The sequence below is a fragment of the Hippichthys cyanospilos genome, chromosome 11, assembly GCF_059441005.1.
Source record: "Hippichthys cyanospilos isolate Australia breed blue-spotted pipefish chromosome 11, RoL_Hcya_1.0, whole genome shotgun sequence".
NCBI lineage: Eukaryota > Metazoa > Chordata > Actinopteri > Syngnathiformes > Syngnathidae > Hippichthys > Hippichthys cyanospilos.
In genome coordinates, this window is record NC_142379.1 from 3,471,713 (window position 1) to 3,486,566 (window position 14,854).

The 14,854-nt window shown below is 43.4% G+C and overlaps 1 protein-coding gene across 1 annotated transcript in view; it reads right to left on the reverse strand.

Moving 5' to 3' along the window:
* The window catches only part of LOC148415466 (uncharacterized), a 43,097-nt gene that overhangs the window by 8,061 nt on the left and 20,182 nt on the right, over positions 1-14,854 (reverse strand). The gene's annotated exons all lie outside the window — the stretch shown is intronic.

Sequence of the window (14,854 nt, forward strand, 5' to 3'; positions counted from 1 at the left end):
CACAAAGATGCCGATATGCTATAGGCCGGCATCAGGTCAATCACAGAAATATGATACGGCGAATTCAAGTTACGAGCCTAGCCGCTGAACGGACTAAGGTCCTAACACGAGGGCACACTGTACAGTAGTATCTTCGACTGAGTGTGTGTGACTTTAAAAGGCGGGGCCTAACTGTTGAGTGATGTCTGAGACAGCGAATGACAGTGTTGGCCTTTAACAGGTGAAACCACAAGCCACTTTGTGAGATTTGGTGCCTAGCATGGTAGCTAGCATGTGATTATAAAATGTTTTATAATAACATAGAGTAACAGAGTAATAGAAATAATAGAGAGTAACAGAAGTAAATCGCACAAAGTAATCTATGACCCACCGAAGCTGCAAAAAGTGAACCACTCTACTACAAAAGCTAGCTGTGTTATTATGCTAATTGCTAGCCTGTCATATCTCAAGGCGCGGCTAAATGTGCTTTGGCTCGATAAAGATTAGGAAATTAATTAAGTGGTTTTAAAGGGCCCGGATTGGAAAACGCCATGGCGCAGTCGTTTTATATTAGCATTACCGATTTCGCCCGGTGAAAGCGGATGCGCGAGCAGACAGTCGGTAAGACCTGTCTCGACAGCGGATCAGCCCCCGACTGGAACTGCTCTCGGCGCGCCGATGACAACATGTGAGGAGTTGGCACACGGGCAAAGGACGAACGGGAAGGACGGGATTGTGTGCGCGCAGGGTAATTATGGGATGGAGTAATGGTGAGACGGACGTGGAGGGGAGCTGAAGTATGTGGCGAAGGCCTCCGTTGACACGAAGATGACACATGATGGGCTGTGACCGGCTAGAATTACGTTGCGATGAAATATGTCAGCGCTGACCCCAACAAGGACCCCCTTCGCTATCTCACTACGACCCATACGCTCACTTCTGCTGTTCTCTCTCTTAAAAAAAAAAAAAAAAAGGGCAAGTGGTCATTATAGCAAGGGGATGCAACCATGCCTAACAAATTTGAGATCAAGAGGCATCAATGAGCCAGGAATTGATCATCCATGAGATTGATTAAAATCTGTAATCGTTTTAAATAATCTTTGTAATCTCATTTCAAATTCAGAAAAACCTTCGACTGTTTTTTAGAATTGAGATACAGTGGTACGTATCTCTACTTAGGAAATAATTTCGTTCCAGAGGCCATTTTGTAATTTTTGTAAGTAGAGGCGCTTTTTACATGTAAATAGCCTAATTCGTCCCAAGCCCAACAAAAACGCTTAAACACTTAAATGAATAACATCAACTGTAGCAGTTGATAACGTCTCAAAATATCTCATAATTCTCTACCAAAAATTTTCGCCATTCGTTTTCTGAATTTCCTTTCGTAACAAGAGGCAATATTTTTCCGCAGGCGTTTCGTAACATGACTTTTTTGTAATGAGGGGCGTTCATAAGTAGAGGTACCACTGTGCATTGTATTTTTGCAGCAGACCAAAAAATTTATGTAAAAGATCAAAAGTAGCTTCCGTCATTTATTCCCTTTACTGTTGTAAGCAAATATCCTCTGCTGTAATTGAGACGAGCCCCAATCACTGGTTGAATCCACTTTGTTATTATCGTTAGCTCTGGCTGCATTCACAACCGGGTGCTTTGGATTTATGTCGTAGGCTAAACTTGAACAGAGAATGCCTACCACTCTGTCCATAGTCTGTTCTTGATGCTTTCCAGATTTCTTTCTGCACTTTAACTGTGACTGGAAGTAATTGCTAACACTTAATATGTACGTAAACAGAAAATAGTAGAAAACAAACGGAAGGATGAATCTGTAGTTAACATTGTAAAGCTAAATAGACGAGGAAACTCAGGACAGATGGCGTCAAACGGTCGTCCTACGAGGCTCCGGTTTCGGCACGGATGTAATTCCAGAGAGAGGGGATCACCTGCGAGATCTTCCAACAGGTGCCTAATGGCTATAAAATCAAGTTGCCGTGGTCGGACGTGACCACTGGGATTGTTGCATTAGTCAATCCTCTGCTTTCATCCTGGGGCCTGTCAGCTCGTATTCATCTAATTGGTGTTAGTGGTGAAGAGGCAGTGACCTCACACCTCCCTCCTCCAACGGGCCCGGCCCTTAGCCTGAGCTCTTGCCGAGACCTCCGGTCTGCTTGGGTGCCGTACACGCAGCGCTTTTATGCACTTATGTGCATTGAACTCTTCTTGGCCCCCGACACTGATGAGCCTCTGCTCATCACGAGTGACAGGCCCGACCGGGCAGACCGTCTCACTGCTGCTGGGGGTTTGGGGGCCCGCAGTGGGCCACATTCCTACAGGTGCTGTGCAAAGGATGAAATATGAACGATCCATAAGGAACATTACCAGAAGATAGTTGCATTTGGCTCCAATCAGATAAACCAGACTACTACAACTTCACATTAGTTAGCTAGCATGATAGCTAGCTAGTCGGACGGATAGACTTGTTAGCTAGCTAGATGGCTTGATAGATAGAATAGCTAGCTCGTTAGATGGATCGATAGGTACATTAGCTAGCTAGCTAGATGGGTCGAAAACTAGATTAGCTAGCTAGATGGATCGATTAATAGATTAGCTAGCTAGCTACCCGGATCGACTAATAGATTAGCTACCTAGCTTGACGGATCGATAAATACAGCTAAATATACAGATTTCCAGGCTAGTTAGATAGATTGAGAGATTAGCTAGCTAGCTAAATGGATCGATATATAGGTTAACCTTGTTTTCAGGGAATACGCAGTACATACACAAACCATTGTCCGTCGAATCAAATCACAAGGCTGACAGTTTTATTTCAAACAAAATGATTTCCTTCCTGGCTGAAACATTTCATTTTTTTGTCTGCCTCCGATTAGGACTTTGTGCTGCGTTCGATTAGCGACGTGTTTTATTTACCTACAAGTGAACTCTAGCAGTTTTTGTCTTGTGTTTCAGTTTGAACGAAGGACCTTCTTGGCTTCACAAATGTGTGATATCGTACAAATAATGGCGGTTTGGCCAGATGTGCGCCGCCTGTCCACATTCTCATAAAATGTGGCCCAGAGCGACAGAGACTTTGGAATCCCAGAATAATTCCGCAGATTTCCCATTAGACTCTCAATGGCAAGCACGCTTGTCCTTTTGATCCCAAAGTTTACAATTATATACTACTTTTTTTACATGCAAACACGCAGCTAGAACATAAACACACAATATATTATCGTAAATCTATTTTGTCACTTTTTAGAGTCTGCGGGCTTGCTCAAGGGCACAAATTCCACATTTGTTAGTTATGAACCAATCACCTTCCAATCCCTGAGGCCACGTCCTTAAAGACAAAATCAAAAAAAAAAAAAATCAACTCCTGCCAAAAGAGGAGATGGAAGGTTTTTTGCGGGGAGGAATCTGGACCTGGTTTATGGTTTGTGGCTGCGAGAGGTCAGTGATGGGACAAAACCGGCTTGACTAAACGTAATAAATCTGCTTTGAGTTTCTGCAATCATCCTAAACTTCTTTGAGAATCCACTAGCGTACGTGAGGAATGGCAGGAAACAAGCAGCCCTTATTTGGATTTATCTTATCTACCTTTCTTACTGGAATCCCAGATACTGTAGATATTGACATTAAATTCAATGATTCCCTGTAGTTATTGCTGACAATTTGGTCTATTGGTAGAGCTTGGTCACATGATGTATAAACGGGAAGTGTTGGCAAGACGGAATTTTACAACATGCTAGCAGTCTTGTTTACAAGTTGAATTGCTTTTTTTTTTCTGTTCTGGTCTTGGAAATGGCTGGCTATAATTGTACAGTCATGCATTATCCTTGTACCTTGGATTTGTACGTTTTTTTCTTTACATTTTTTGGTGGGCTATTTCTCAGTTTAGATTAGCTCGCTATCGTGCATTGGTTGCTAGGTCGATTAGCCGAGTAATTTAGATATCAGATCTAATACAAGTTTATTTTTGTGTCATTTTAATGTTCTTTTTTTGTACTGAATTTACCATAGGAACAAACTAATTCCCACGTATTCTGTTAAATGGTGCGTCCGTAGGTGCTGCTGTTTGTGTTATCAACAGAGTATAAATGCAGTTCTTAATTGAGGAGCCACATCTTGCCTGCACGCTGTCGCCTGTTGATGGACGACAGGAAGGAAGGCCCATTTTACTGCAGGGCGAGGGGGGGTTGGGGGTTAGTTGAGTTGTCTTCAGCAGAAACACAAAGTGGCCCCCTCCAATGGCTTTCACTGAGTGGCTGCTGGGTAATTTATAGCACAAAAAGGCTTGTCGGGTGAAAAACATTATTTTAGCGGCCTCTGCATCCCAATAGAAGCCAGATGTGGAGGGATTAGCAAAGACCCCCGACTCCCCCCCGCGCACCCCCCACCCCTCAAACTTTACCCGGCTAACTGTCTCCTTTCCCGGGCTTCCCTCTTGCATATTTGTCCTTGAGGGTGCGCTGCCGTGCGCTGGGAATACGGAAGGCAGTCATCGCTCTGCTTTCGAAGGCCAGGTCTGGTTATGCGTTCCCCAACAGATGCTGTGTTTACGCCACATGCAGAACGAGAGCAAGGCGTCATTGATGTCACTTTGTTCTCAAGGGGGAAATGGCAAGGATGCCAGGCCGCTAATATAATCGTCTTTCCCGCCACGATGGAACGAGACTGCCCAAAATGGGCTGAAGTAGATGACCCTCATCCATTTTTGGGCCATTTAATCAGATCCCATATCAAATGCGAATGAATATTGAGACCTCGAGTTTAGGGAAGGAAGTCAGGTTATGGTAAGGATAAAATATCTGAATGGATGAAAAAGATTATACGGTAGAGTAATATAACTCCAACAAATGTAACGTAAACTTAACATAGGAGAAATAAATGTTTCATATGATATATGTACCTAAAAAGATAGAGTAATGTGACTTTGTGTAACAGAGTGTTACAATATAAAGTTACGAAGCATAAAATAGTATAACAGCGTAAAATAAAGTCATGTATCTTGAAGAAACGCACTGTAAAAAATATATCGTACGATAACAATGTATTGCAGCATGTTATGTAACTGAACAGTGTAATGTAACATAAAATACCGGGAATCAAACATAGCATGTATACTACACAATGCAAATGGGTATCATCATAGCATAACATAAAGGTATAAAATAAGTAAGATACTAACAACATTGTAAGGTAACAAAGTTAAGTAACAGTGTTACCGAACACCGTAACACAGCGCGACGTAATTCAGTGCACATTGTATGCGGCTCATACGATCACAGTGTGTCAGTTGGCGGTCAAAACGTGGAATTCTCTAATGTGATCTCAGAGTCTCCTGCCTCCCAGCTGTCACTGCGCCTCTGGCAGCCCGCTCCGATGCCCCCCCCCCAACCCCACCCCCACCCCCCACCAAGCTCCCTTTGAAGACGGCTACCCAGGAAATTGAAAGCTGTTTTCAAACAAAGCGGGGATGAGAAAGGAGTACTGTCAAAGTGGAGAGAAAGGGAGGGAGGCTTGATGGAGAGGTGGAAAGGGGTCACTGGTCCCTCCTGTCTCCTTTCCACTTAAACCAGTTTAAAACCAGTTAAACACTCGAAATTATGAACTGAGCAGACTGCATCACACGCGCGTAAACCTAAAGTGAGAACCCATAGATTCTCTCTCTCTCTTTCTATACATGCATTCATTAAAAGTCCCATTTCCACAGATTGAAGTATAACTGACAGCGAAGTGACAAGGTACATCTAGGGGTCACTTTTTGGGAACATTGCTCCCTTTTGCGTTCCAGCTTAGCTCACTTTTACACATTTGACAGGGGGGTGACATGTTTTTCACTAGGGCTGCATTACAAAAATCAACTCAGGGCTTTGCTGATGTTTTTTTTTAACATGTTGTCAGCGGCTCCACGAGTGCTCCGTTCTTTTCCTTCCAAAAGACGTCACATGGCTCTCGTTCAACCAATGATCCAACATCAAAACTGAAAACACATTTGTGTGTTTGCTTTGCGCTCAAAGTTGCCCCACCTGCGATGTGCAGCGTAGAGCTGTTAATAGTGACGTGAGGTCACACGCAATTAAAATAATCGCACATAACCTGTCATCTAGCGGCCGCTAACAATTATCTTTTATGTTTTTGTACTGGATTTTTTACACGGTCAGTTTGTGAACGTACAGCATTCACGAAACACAAACCCGAGCATGTTTGAATATAGTTTGTTGACAAAGAGGATTTATGCGTTACAGTCGTTTTTTATAGTTACAGTAATGTTTCAGCAAATAAAACATGAGTGCATATGGTCATGTAAACAGTGTTTCAAATTTGTGAGTGTATGTATAACGCTGTTTAGCATAAAGCAATATATGCTAACATGTCAAGTGTTATGTAATGTAATGGTGTAAAGTGAAAACAATGTAACGTAAAAAGTATGCTAACATGTGAAGTAACACTGCACAATGTAACACAAAAGCGCAACGAAACTATGTAACATAACAACATCTGCTAACATGTCTCGTGAAACTGCACTATGGATTGTAAAAACATATCACACCATTGTAACTATGTAGAGTAACAGTGTGGTCCAACAATCTAACGTAACAATTTAATGCAACTATGTCACGTAACAATGTAACATAAAAATGTATGCTAACATGCCAAGTCACATTGCACAATGTAACGCAACAACGCAATGCAACAATGTAATGTGACAATGTAACACGACAATGTAACGTGACATTGTAACATAATGTAACCTAAGAATATATGCTAACATGTCAAGTAACACTGCACAGTGTAACGTGACAATCAATGTAGCATGTTATGTAATCATGTAGCTTAACAATGTAGCACGTTTAAAAAAAAAATATGCTACCATCATGTCAAGTAACAATGCACAATATGACGTAACAATGTGACCTCGCACAATTTAACATAACGCAACATTAAAAAGCAGAACCTTGTGTAATAAAACACACATAACAGTAACTACAGTGACTGTGTAATAGAACAAAAAAAATGTAACGTATCGAATTAAAGTTACAAAATGTAACGCTGTACAGCAACAACAGTAAAACACAATGTAATTTCAATTTAACATAAAATAATAGAAAGTAAGATTATGGTTTGTACCGTATATATTGATGTTCAAGTTGTAAGATCATATTGGTAAAAGTGATTGAATGCGTTCAGTAAAGTTATACAAACATATTGGTAAAATGTTGGCTAAATCAGCAATACATAGCATTTTCTGGCATAATTCCACTGGATATAGACATAGCCCAGTGGAAAAACCTTTAGTTCACAATAGTAGTGCCACATTTCCGGGAACAATACCGTAACGAAAGGCAAAATAACGACGGTAGAGACGGGTAGTCAACAAACTTAAATGTTAGCTTAACCAAAATGTAGCTGAACCAAGAGATCTAACCAATCAGCTACAATAAAAATGAAAGCAACTAGGAGACCATAGACGAGTTCATTATTTTATTGTTCAGAGATTCAGAACTCCCGCTAAGGGAAAACCGGTCTTCCCTCCAAACGTTCCCTCGCGCTGTCGTCACGGAGACAGTGGGAGCGTGCGTCAAACTCCGGGGCTCCACTTCTGTCGAGGTTTGCTCTGGAATAACATTTTGATGATCCGTGTCGGCGGGGGCAGACGGGTTGTGTGGTTTGGCCCTGGGGCGAGCTGGCGGGCGGACGGCGTTCCCGGGGGAAGCCAAACAAGCGGCGACGGGCAGGTGGAACGTCCAGACGGAGGGCGGCGTGTCCAGAGTGGCATCTTGGCACCGACCCTCACTGGCACGTGCCAACAAAAATGTCTGCCTCATTAGGAGCGCGCCGAGCGAGTCTGGAGCGCCGGTACCGGATGCAGTCAAGAAAGTTCTGGGTACAACTTTACATCAGAAAACTATTACAATAAAATCCTATTGTTTAGTTTCTAAGGAACTTTATGGACAAGAAAAAATTGTTATTGTTAAAGTGGTCCGAGAATGGACTCTTGTGGAACACCGCATATAATCTTAAGTCTTCCGAAATGGGTAACTACAAATAAATCCTGTCATAAAAATTGAATCATTGACACACAGCTGAAGGGTGTGGAGCTTAGAACTGCTGACAAAAGCAGCGAAAAGTGACTGCCGGTGTCCGATATAAGAATGGAGGTACGTTTGTTTTGTGCGTGTGTGCATGTGGTGTGTCTTTCTGCGAAAGATAAGTGGTGCGCCAAGTGTTGTGATGTTAAAGCGGAGTGCTTGGAAAGGCGAAAAGCTGCTGTAAGGTGACCTTGGGCCTGTAAACATTTCTGAGATGTTTAGGGCTCTGAGGGGGTATTTGTGTGCTATCTATCTGCTCTAACTCTATCTCCTACACATTCTAATGGACCGTTACGACCTATGTCCGCAGGTGTGGGGGTCAGGGGTCTTCGCTTTATGGCGCAGAGGGAGGTGGTCGGGAACAGGGGGTCGGGACCTGTGCTCCGTGGAATTCAGGAGTCGCCATGGCAATGGCAACGGAGCAGCCAGGATGACAGGTAACCCCCAGGGGCCGTAAATAACAGCTAGGCTCCTCATACTTTTGTGTGCGAGGACTCAAAACAGGATATGAACACGAGAGGGACAGACGGTGATAACAAAAATGATTGTTTTGGGAGAGCGAGTCTAAAAGTGCTGTTGAAAGCAAACGGCATTATTGAACTTTCTATGCCAAGCAGGTTTTTTTTCATCCAGGTTTAGCCCATCCTGGCTCCCGAAAATGATTAATAACCTTTTCCTGATTTCTGATACACTTTCAGAATGAAACGGTCCTATTGTTAGTAAAGGTTCACAATTGAACCCCAAGGTACAAAAAAAGTACTGTTTATATGATTAGTTCAAACTGAAGAGGGACCAAGCCTGTACACTTGTAGTCAAGACCACAACAATTGAGACCATGATCTTTGACTGAGAATCTAGTCAGATATAAGACCGTAGGGTTTTGGAGGTTCAGACCAAGACAAGACAAAGACTTTGAGCTTGAAACGGGGACAATACTAAGACTTTTAGAGGTTGAGGCTGAGATAAGACCAAAACATTTTGAGGTTGAGACAGAGACAGGACCAAGACTTTGAGGTCGAGACGGAGACGAGACCAAAGCTTTTCGAAGTCGAGTCTAGGAGAAGACCAAGACTTTTTGAGGTTGAGACAGAGACAATACCAAGAGGGTTTGAGGTTGAGACCGGGACAAGATCAAGACTTTGACGTCGCGCCAGGGACAAGACCAAGACTTTTTGAGGTCGAAACCGAAGCAGGCCCAAGACTTCCGGAGGTCAACCTAAGGAAAAGTCTGCAAGTTAAAAGGTGTTGTAATTCTCAAGATGAGTCTTAGTCCCAAAACCAATCTTGAGAACTACAATATTAGTAAGGGAATGTCTTTTCGAGTTTTAAGAAATAGAGAGTCGTAAAAATATGGACTGTGATAGTCCAAATTTTTCCCGTGAAGTCTAAAGAAAGACTGGATAGTGACCTTGGTGTCCAGAGCTAGCACACCCCCTCGACCCCACACACACTACCTGCAAAAGAACATAATAGGCACCTTTATGGATGTCCACAGTAATCCTGTAGAATCTTTTGTTAAGAATTTTATTCTGGAAACGTGCCTATAAAGTTTTTTAAGGGTGTGTTTGTAAGACATGGGGTGCACCAAGTCTGAGTTGTAATATAGGGATGATTTATTTTTCCATGTGCTGATTCACAACCTGGCACAACAAATCTACGCGAGCACAAAGGGTTCATAGAAAGCGTGGCTGGATGACGTATTGATCCATGCGAACAATCCAAAAGCGGGCGGGGATGGAGGGTGGAAAGTAACCAAATACGGCGGCTTTCTTTCTACACGTTGTCACCGGATCTGTGGGCCCAAAAAGAAGGGACTCAGGTGTGTACAAAATAAAGAGATGGCAGGGGTGAAGCGGGCCTTTTTTCACAGGAGAGGGGATGGGGGTCCTTCACCCTGGCCCCGGGGTGGGTCGCGTTCCCTGACCTGCGACCTCGCTCTGAAAGAAGGGAATGTCGAGGATGGAGCCAGAGACTTGTCTGAGCAAAGCCAGGAGAACAGACAGAAGATGAGGCAATGAAAAGAGCACATTTCAAATACAACATTGGATGACTACGGGAGCTTAATTCACGTGACTTGGTTTGAGTCCATTACTCGGGAACTGCAAGAGTATTTCAAACCTAGAGTGGTCAACTGAAGGGTCCTAGTTCCTGTAGAAAGACTTTATATGATAGACAATCTTGGTCTTGTCTGGGTCTTAGAATTCAAAACTCTTCGCCTTTTGTCAATCTCGACCTCCAAAAGTCTTGATCCCGCTTTATTTTCAACCTCCAAAAGTCTTGGACTTGCCCCAATCTGGACCTCCAAAAGTCTATTTATCACCTCAATCTGGAACCTCAAAATTTATGATCTTGCCTCAATCTCAACCTTCAAACGTTGTGGTCTCGTCTCAATCTGCAAAAGTCTTGGTCTCATCCAGACCACCAAAGGTATTGGTCTCGTCTCAACCAACAAAAGTCTTGGTCTCGTCTCAACCTGCCACGGTCTTGGTCTCATCTCAGCCTGTAAAAGTCTTGGTCTCGTCTCAACCTGCAAAAGTCTTGGTCTCGTCTCAACCACCTAAAGCCTTGGTCTCGTCTCGACCAACAAAAGTCTTGGTCTCATCCAGACCACCAAAGGTATTGGTCTCGTCTCAACCAACAAAAGTCTTGGTCTCGTCTCAACCTGCCACGGTCTTGGTCTCATCTCAGCCTGTAAAAGTCTTGGTCTCGTCTCAACCTGCAAAAGTCTTGGTCTCGTCTCAGCCTCCAAAAGTCTTGGTCCCGCCTCGACCTGCATAAATCTTGGTCTTGTCTCGATTTTGGCTTCAAAAATTCTCGGTCGCCAATGGTTTTGGTCCTGTCTCTGTCTCTACCACCAAAGGTCATGGTCTTGACTCTCAATTTCCTTTATATTGTCTTGATCTCAAACTCTTAAACCCTTGTCTCAGTCTCAATCATATCTTGGTCTCGGTTAATGTGTTCTTGACCGCAAAACTACTCACCAATGAGTTTTATGGCATTATCTCTCGAACTATCCACGGCACCTGAGTTAAAGTTTACCATATTTTACAATCACTTTCAAGAACAATTGAAACAATTTTGAGTGTTTTAAGTCTCAAGTTTCATTGTGAAAGATTAACAATTTGGGTGTTTTTATTGCCGCCAAATGTCGAAGCCGATTAAATTTGACCCGAGCAGTATGTGGGTTTTGTTGAGGTTTTTTTTCAACTCTGTCTTCATGACACACTTCCGCCATGTCCGATTAGGATGGCTAACAAGCTTAGCTTCGTGGCGAAAGGCTGACTTGGTACTACTGCCTCTCACACTGACAATTCTGCTCATAAAAAAAAAGTTCGCACTGCTTGGTCACGCTCCACCTTCCCCCGATCCTGCTCCTCCACTCCCAACTCCTGCTCGCCGGCTTCCAATTCACTCCCAGAGAGAACGAGAGAAAACGAGAGAGAGAGAGACAGCCTTGTCCTGATGGAGGAGGCGAACGCTGAGAACAAGTCGCGGCGAGAAAGGAGGCCATTGTAGGGGGCTGGCCCGGGTACAAGTCACCCATTCAGATGCGGCCAGCCGTGTACAATGGCTAAACTAACATCATTGACATTTGGAGTCAGCCGAGCTTCGAAAGCGGAGGAGACGTCGGGGTGGGAAGCGGGGGGGCGGGCCGGGGACGGTTGTCAGGGGCGCTAATCATCGATCAAAAATTTCATGTCAGCATCGGGGATCAAACCCGAGCTTTAAAGACATCCGAGATGGCCACTTCCCCTCCAAAGGCCGTCCCCCGTGGGGCCGCGCGGGGGGCCGCCAGAGGCCAGCGGGGCCACGGAAAACAGGGCCGGATCAAAGAGCCGCTCGCTTCACTCTACTGGCTGCCATTAAAAGACACTTTGATAGAGCATCAAGTGAGCTAATGAGTCATTCCGCCGCTTTTTGTCGGACGGCCATCGGTGACACCATGATAACGACTCAGATGCTTCGTTGCCCGTCACGGTTCGTCGCTACGCTTTGAATGTTAGAACTGTGAGTTTCCTATGCATGGAATGACGTTTCGCTCTCTTTAGTGAAACGTAAATATGTCCCGAATCTAAAAATGACAACAACAACAACAAAAAAGGGACAAACCTCACCAATAAAAACTTTACTACGATTACGATTCAGTTCTATTGAATTGTAATGGTACGATTCAGGTTGAAATGAGTAGTTTCTAGGAATTAATTTTACATTTTTTATATGTATGTGTATGTGTGTGTATATATATATATATATATATATATATATATATATATATATATATATATATATATATATATATATATATATTAGGATTTTTATAAAGAAGCCTGACAATGGTCTTAATCATTTGAAAGGGGTGCGTTGGAGGGCAGAAATATCAAAACCATGCAGAGGAGAAGCCTTTGAGCACAGAATTTGGACTACCCTGACCGAAATGTTTTTAAAAATCTTAATATTGGGCTATTATGGAAAAAAATAGTGCATTTACACTGCATATTTTTTCAGAATGCATATTTCAAACGTTCTACCTCATAAAGTCACACGCGTTTCTGATGCCCCCTTCCATGTCCCCAAATACCAGCAGCGAGCCCACGTGCGCCCGCTTGGTGACGTCCCCACACCGGACGAAGTGCAGCTCATGAAGGCGTCGCTGTGTGTCCCGACAAGCCCTCGCGCGCCGTTGGAATGGGGTAAACACGGCCGGACCACCTAGCCCGGTCGAGCTCGCCAGCCTGGAGGCAGCCGGATCCGCTTGGGCGGTGCCCGATGCCATCCGGCAACCTGCCCACCCCCACTATGACCCTCTAGTTGGGGAAGGGGGCAGCTGGGTCTGTTAAATGTGATAACAGCTGCTGGAAGCAGCTAAGCGAGAACCTGATCTACGCCGGCGAGGCTTAAACCGTGCTCATGAATCAGCTCGAGACAGGCGCTACTTGAGTGCACCTCATAAACACAATTCCCAGCAATGCGCTGGCTGTCGCGGCCATTTGGAAAACTCGGGCCTATTTTTGGGTCGGACCCCTCGACGCATTCAAACGTCTCTTGGGTGTGGAGAGAATGTTTCCGGGTGTATTTAAAGGCAATGATTTGTTTTGGTTAGGGGTGCAAGGAGAGGACGGCGGACTAGGGCGATGACGGTTGATGGTTGTATTAGTATACGGGTGTTCAAAATAGAATTCTGGCGACGACATACGTTGGGCTTGTGTCGAAGTGCGGGGATGCCGATGCAGAGTCAACGTTTTTGAGAGGCAAATATCTTTAAGTCATACTTGCAATATGTTCAAACATATACAGTACATGTAGATTGAAACATGTTTGAATGTACATGCAAATGTACTTGTAAGCCAAATGCTGAATACAAATGTATTCGAAAATATTCTTGTAAATATCCTGTTATCCTGGAATACAGTGGACCCCCAGGTTACTGCGTCCCTGGCTTACATTACAAAGTGGAATACTACGATTTTTTTGTCCCCCTTTAACATTTCTTCCGCTTTATGGCATCAGCAACTGTCTTGACCAGTGGGGTTGGCTGTATTTATGTTGTTTTGCCTCCCTCTTCAGGAGTTTTAAGGTAAATGCTCTAATTTTCTGTTTGCGTCAAACTGCCTGAGCTGCAATGCATCACTAAGGTGCTGGTCTGCTATTGGTCAGGGGCCCGGTGTCACTAAGATGACAACATGCTAAAGAGGTCTAGTGTGAGTGCTCACAATATCGAATTTATTGTGCAAGATTGTACTTGTAAATTCATCCAAACGAACTTGTATGTTAAAAGCTGAAGAAAAGAAAATTAAAAAAGCATTTTTCCCATAATACTATAGGGTATGCTCGTCATTTTGGGAACAAATGTTTTGATTTTGTTTGATGTTAACATATTTAGAAGTACATTTGAACATATTTCAATATAATGCCCGAATATACTTGAAAATAGGTACTTGTAAGCTAAAGGCTTAAAAAAAATATATATATATATATATATATATTTTTTTCATACTGTTATGGGGTATGCTTGTTAACACAGTGGCATTATGGGAACAAATGCTGTTTTTAGTTTTGACCCCAACAAATACATCCAAAAGTACTTGTAAGGACATCTGAGCATATGTAACAATACACTCGAATGTATTTGAAAATATGTTAAGACATATTGTAAATATGTTCTAAAGCTCTTATATAAACATTTTGCTACAAATGGACACGTATTTTCTACAGGCACAAGTTGGTATTTGTATTAAAAAAAAAAAATTAACAAGTTTTTTACTTGGCACAGGCAACATGTTACTTTTGCACAAGTCCAGCTGGAGTTGATCCAGCCCGGCGTCCAGCTCACCTTCTGTGTCATGGGGGTGGGGTGGAGGGGTCACCGGAGTTGGGGGGTGTTTACAATCTGAGCTCACACTGTACGCCACAACGGGGGCTCACAAGGCCTGGCCACCCCCTGAGCGGCGGAGCCCACCCAACAGTCTTGACTTGACACTCCGAAGCTGTCAAATGTTTTTCCACTTGTTGATGTTTGCGTCCCGGGATTGCGGTTTGTGCGTGTGTGCGCACGTGTGTGTACTTTCAATTTAATATGACGGGAAATGGCTAAAACATCCGCGCGGACACCTGCTGTGGACATTTCTGCCGCGCGGATCAGGACGATGGGAGTGAGACCAAGTTCTGCTCCACCTGGTCAAGGTCTACTTTTTGGAAAAATGCCACCTTTAACGTTTGAGCGATATTTTCTCCAAACCTTATATATATATATATATATATATATATATATATATATATATATATAT